The sequence below is a fragment of the Lynx rufus genome, unplaced genomic scaffold, assembly GCF_022079265.1.
Source record: "Lynx rufus isolate CCGP_SWC_20201006 ecotype Redwood Valley unplaced genomic scaffold, mLynRuf1.p SCAF_32, whole genome shotgun sequence".
NCBI lineage: Eukaryota > Metazoa > Chordata > Mammalia > Carnivora > Felidae > Lynx > Lynx rufus.
In genome coordinates this window covers 4679940-4686236 of record NW_025814848.1, presented here as the reverse complement: position 1 = coordinate 4686236, position 6297 = coordinate 4679940, and positions in this window count along the sequence as shown.

Below are 6297 nucleotides of genomic sequence, written 5' to 3'. Positions count from 1 at the left end.
CGGCCGTTCGGTGGCTCGGATGCCGGAGGAGCTGCTGGCTCACACAGCCGAGGGCCACACTTTCAGGAATTTTCCGGAGCTCCTCGTTAAAGGCAAATCAGGGACGCTTCCACTAGCCCTCGAGCCCCAAGGAACCGTCACCTCTAACACGGCCACGGCAGAGCCCACAGTAACTCAGGGAGGCGACTCTCACCCCGGACGGGGCTCCTGGGAGAGCCAGGCTGTTTCCGCAGCCTCCCCGCCCCGCCGCCCCCGGACTTTGGTGTCAGTCGGGGCCTCCCTTGCCCGCGGCCTGTGCTCTCAGGACACTCAAGTGCACTTCTTGGCCGTAGACAACAAAAGACTTCAGAAGATGTTTACTCCCTCCTAAAATATTAGCGATCTCCTCGGAATCGGAGCACGGGCCCGCGGGACGGGCGCCTTCAGCCCAGGCTTGGAGCCCGTCCAGGGAAAGTGGAAATAAGGTCTGCACCGCCAGATGTGAATAGCATTTCTGTTTCAGCCCAGCAAAACCGACGCGGTTAGAGAAAGGCCAGAGAAAGCCGCCTCCCTGCCGGCTCGGCCGTGCCGCGAGCACCAGGTGCCTGATTTTACCTTTCATCAACAAATGAAAATTCTTGGCTCGTTTCACACCAATTCTGCCTCTTCTCTGGCCCACCTGGGATGCCTACCTACAGCTTTTGACATGTCTTGGGGGAAGTTTGCTTTGCAAAACTGATGGGAACTGAGGAGGAGAAACACAGGATTCAGGACGGTTTGTTGTACGCCCGGAGCTCCCGTGTCCGTCCAAACAGCTGAACGCGGAAGGCTGGAGCCACAGAGCACGGGCCCTCCGCCACGCCGGGCCTGCCGTCCACACCGTAGCAGCCTCTACGTGGGCACCCGGGTTCTACAACGTTCCAACACCACCGTTTGATTCTGCAGCATGTGAAGACACATCCACGGTGCCCCTGGTGGCCTGAGCCTCTAAGGGACACCTCAAGGAACTTTGTTCAGCGTCTTTGCAACCCCCAGTCTCCCTGTTTTTAGAGTGCCTTTCAAAAATAAACGCTGAATTATCCCTCAGCGTTGGGTAACACCTCTCTTCCTGTAAAGACAGATCAGCTGTGTCTGCCCGTGTGTGAAAGAGAGAGAAAGACGAAATGGGGAAATCCATTTAAATGGTAGAACTGTGTTTTAATATGTCCCATTCACGTCCACACTTCATCGTTATTTTTGCTGAGTTTCTCGGCGTGATGACCCTGGAGGGGTCCTTGCTGCTAGGGAGGGCCCCCCACACACGTGGGGACACAGCCCGGCGTGCTTCCCCATGCACCCGAAGTCGCCCTGGGACGCCCGTGTCCCCAAGGCCTCCTGCGGAGCCCGGCGTCTGTCAGAAGCCGAGGAGGCGGCCTCCGGGGAGGCCGCGTGTGGGGAACCTCAGACGGCCTCTACGGTCCTTTCTCAGAGGCACTGAGGACACCTCCTGGGAAATCAGGCTATCGCTCCAAGCCGGTTTTGAAAGTATCTGATAAATACCTAATGAAGACGTCAGGTGCCCAAGAAACGTCAGTGGCTTCATCACATAGACGCATTTCTGCTTCGCTAGGACCTTGCAGCCCGATTCCGAACCAACGCTTCTGACGTGGGCAGCTCCGGGGCCGGGACCGGTCCAAGTGCAGCCAGGGGGTGGGGGACAGGTGCTCAGCCAGCGCGGGGAGGAAGGAAGGGGCGGAGGGGGGAGGCGGGGCGGGCAGCATGTGCAAGGAGCCGCCTGCCAGAGGGCCGTCCTCCGGCCTCCACCTCTGCACCCGGGATGCCCCTCGGCTCCGAGGGTCAGGTTGGAGCAGTGGGCCCGTGGGGAGTCCGCCTCAGGCTCCACACCCTCTTCTCTGCTGCCCCCTTGCAGCCCTGTCCTCCGGGAACAGCCGGGGCCACCAGCGAGAGAACCGGACGACACGCGGTCTCTGCCCCCCACGCTGATGGGTGAACCCCAGGAGGGGACAGGGAGCGCGGCCGAGGCGGGAAGCTGCTTCTGGTCACAGCTCTCCAGTGGGCCTGTGGACCCCCCCGCCTCACGCAGACAGAGCGCTGCCCAGGGCTAGGAATTCCCGTCTTTGCCTGGAGCACGAGTCCCCTCCCTGGGCGTCACCCTTGGAGCCCTGACCCAGCCCAGGGTTCGCCCGCGGTCCGGGGAGGAGCAAGCCGGGGTCCGGCATGCGGTCCTCCGAGCTCCCCGGGGGAACAGCGCGGGGACACACGTTTTCCCTCTTTGGTCGCAGACGCTGCGGCTCTCGGGTGGCCGGGAGCTGCGGGTACCCGCCCCCCTGCGCCGTGCGGCAGCTCCAGCATGTGCCAGAGGGCCCAGGGCAAGAGAGAGGGCGCTCTGTGCCCGCTGAGAATGCCACCTGCAGCCGGCCTGCCCCAAGTGCCTACCCAGCGGGTCAGTGAACCCGGCACTGTGGTGGGGGGCAGGGACACAAAGACAGCAAAGATAAATCTGAGCGATACGGTGATGAGGCACAAAGCCCCTGTGGCCACGGGAGAAAGTGCTCTCGTGACCGTGTGTCGGCAGCTGCAAAATGTCACAGCAAAAACCCCAACGTGCTGCTTGGGGTGTGGGGGGCGTGAAGAGATCGGGGGGCTGGCCGGTCTGGGGAGGCTTCTGAAGGAGCTGGGTTTCGAGCTGGGTCTTCCAGTAACAGACACGAGCCGGCAAAGCCAGGAGTGGAACGCGGGACGCGCCAAGATCAGCATAACCTCGTCCGGCGGGTGCGCGGTACCCCCTCCCCGCTCGTGTGTGAGTCCCCCACACCCCACACCACACGCAACACTGGGCTTTACTCGGGGTGCCCACAGACCCTCCTTATAATCCGACACCCAGTGACCCGTAACTCTCTGAAAGCTTTCCGGCTGAAACTATTTAGTCTCGGTTTCTTTTTCCCCCAAAGAGGCGATTTTGTATGGATGTTTAAGGCAGAACAAAATTGTTTTATTTTTGAGTCATGAGAGAGAATTTTAGCGACGTCTTCTTTGCTCTCCAGTGCGATTTCTGAGCAGGGGGGAGGGGGGAGGCTCGGCGTGCTGGGCCCCCAAGCACGGATGTTCAAGCGTCCACACCTCTTTAGTTTCCAAGGGGAACAAGGGGAAGATGCCTCGTGATGGGGAAGGTCCGAGATGAGCTGGACGTCGAAGGGTCTGGTTTGCAAATCCCCCCCCCCGATGGCACCTGTCTCTGGGGCCGTGCCCACGAATGAAGGCGTCCTGGGAACAGGCTGGTGTGACCTGGCACCCCCCACCCACGTCCCCGCAAGCATGGTGGGAGCCAGGTGAGTGCAACACCGTGAAGAGACAGCAGCCGGGACAGAGTCCCGAGCACGTACCTGAGAGCCACCTGCACCCCCGGGGTCCGCAGAGGAGGCGAGCGGAGGCGGGACCCCCTGGACGAGGACGCTGCGAGGAGAGGGGCCGCTGCGGCTGTTGGACTGCAGAACCCAGGTCCCGGCTCCTCACCCCGGGGCCCGGACGGGAGCGCAGAGCACGGTTGCCGCGGCGGCCCCTCCTAACGCCCCTCTGGGGGCGTTTTGAAAAGGGACATGTCGCATAACAAGGTGCCTGTACTTAGCACCGCTGAAGTGCACTCTTAAAAATGCTTGGGCCGGGGCGCCTGGGTGGCGCAGTCGGTTAAGCGTCCGACTTCAGCCAGGTCACGATCTCGCGGTCCGTGAGTTCGAGCCCCGCGTCGGGCTCTGGGCTGATGGCTCAGAGCCTGGAGCCTGTTTCCGATTCTGTGTCTCCCTCTCTCTCTGCCCCTCCCCCGTTCATGCTCTGTCTCTCTCTGTCCCAAAAATAAATAAAAACGTTGAGAAAAAAAACAAATTAAAAAAAAAAAATGCTTGGGCCGGTGAGTTTTATGTCGTGGTGGTTTTGTGTTTTTTGTTTTTGTTTTTTTACCATAACTAAAAATAAAAAAGGAAAAACGGGGGGAAACCGGGAGAGGAAAGGTGCCCAGGCCCACACAAGGCTCGCCCCGCTGGGCCTCGGGAGCCCCCTCCCCCGGGAACCCGCCTCCCCGCGACAGGCCGCGTTACAGGCGTGTCTGGTGCGACGTCCCTGGGGCGGGGGCGGGGGTCCTCTTGCGGGTCCAGGCCGTCTTCCCCACGAAGCGGGGCTCCCTCAGGCAGACGCCTGCCTCTCCTCTCCCGCACGGCCCCACCCCTGCGCACACGGGAGGGGCGCCCCGGCACCGAGCGCCATGTGGGGGAAGCCGGGCCCGAGAGCTCCGTCGTCATCAGTGAGGGGCCGTGAGTTCCACACGGACCCACAGCCTTTACCTGAAGATACGTTCAGCTCTTACTGAGACGTTCGGCAAGTCACTGCGTTGCCCTAATAATCTGCTCCTTGGTAACGTGACCCTGACTTGAACGTGAAGATGTCCTAGGAACCTGGGCACGGAGATCATGGATTGAGCCTCGGTGCAAACGCCCCGCTCGGCCAGCAGGACCTCCGAACCGTGTTTGTCCACAAAGGGGGAAACAGCCGCAGCAATTTCCCAGACAGCAGGCGGACGCCGTCCGCAAGCTGAGGCGGAGGCCGGAGGCCGCCCGGGCTCTCACGGTGGAGTCCCGGGCAGGTGGATATCGGGGGGCGCCGGGCACCTCTGGACCTGGGGGCAGAGGAAGGCCGGACGGCATGGCGCCCATCAGAGGCCGTCTGGGGCCCGCCCCGGGCCCCGGGCGCGGCTGGGGCATCAGAGGTCCCTGGGCTGGGGTCATGCCGCGGACGGGGGGCTCGACGACACGGCATGCCTCACACCGCCCCTGCGTCTCCCCCCGTCTGGCTTGCGGAGTCTGGCGGCCGACACTTCCCTGGACACTGGCCGGCCGGGCAGAGACCCCAAGACCCCGGCGCTGGGTCCCCCGGGAACCAACAGGGACAGAGCACTCGGCGGAGAAGCCAGAGGACTTTCCAGCACCGGCATCTGGGCACAGCTACAGACACCTCCAGCGTTGGGGGGGGGGGGGGGCAGTGCGTCAGGACACTCCACGTGAGGCTTACGTGCACTCGGGTTAGAAATAAGAGGCCAGACCTTAGAGCGGAGAAAGGAGACAGCCCCCTAGGAAACACGGGACTCAGAAGAGTCACAGCGGCCCTACAGTCAGGGAAAGGAAACGGGGAACTGCTTCGGATATCCGGCGGACAGCAACTTCCCGCCTGGACGCTGTCGCAGACGAGTGTGCGTCCAGTGTGAGGGAACTGAAGTTAGTAGGTGTGTAAGATCCCCAAACACTGACTTTTCGTGTGCGATGTCTCAGGTGACCCTCTACCCAGACTAGGGAGGGGAGGGCGGGGGAGTGTAGGGGAGGGGAGGGGAGCAGGGAGGGGAGGGGAGCAGGGAGGGGAGGTGAGGGCGGGGGGAATAGAGAAGGGCAGGGGAGGGCAGGGAAGGGCAGGGAGGGAGTGGGGAGGGCAGGGTGGGGAAAGGAAGGGAGGGGAAGGGAGGAGAGGGGACAAGGAGAGGAGGCGAAGGCAGGGGAGGGCAGCGATGGGTGAGGGGAGGAGAGGGAAGGGGGCAGGGAGGGGAGGGAAGGGCAGGGCAGGGAAGGGAAGGCAAGGAGGCACAAGGGAAGGCCTCCTGGGGGAAAGGGCCCCACCCACAGCATGCCCTCCACCCCTGTCCACTGTGCTCCCTGGGGTACCACTGTCCTCCCTCTGCTGTCTTCCCACGGGTATCACTGTCCTCCCTCTGCCGTCCTCCCCCGGTTACCACTGTCCTCCCTCTGCTGTCCTCCCTAGTGAACAATTATCCTCCCTCTGCTGTCCTCCCTCATGTACCACCGTCCTCCCTCTGCCATCCTCCCCCAGTTACCACTGTCCCCCCCCCGCTGCCCTCCCCCAGTTACCACTGTCCTCCTTCTGCTGTCCTCCCCCAGTTACCACTGTCCCCCCCCGCTGCCCTCCCCCAGTTACCACTGTCCTCCTTCTGCTGTCCTCCCCCAGTTACCACTGTCCCCCCCCGCTGCCCTCCCCCAGTTACCACTGTCCTCCTTCTGCTGCCCTCCCCCGGTTACCACTGTTCCCCTCTGCTGTCCTCCCACAGGTACCACTGTCCCCCTCTGCTGTCTTCCCATGGGTACCAGTGTCCTCCCTCTGCTGTCCTCCCCCGGTTACCAGTGTCCCCCTCTGCTGTCCTCCCCCGGTTACCACTGTCCCCCTTCTGCTGTCCTCCCCCGGTTACCACTGTCCCCCCTCTGTTGTCCTCCCCCTGTTACCACTGTCCCCCTCTGCTGCCCTACCCCAGTTACCACTGTCCCCCTC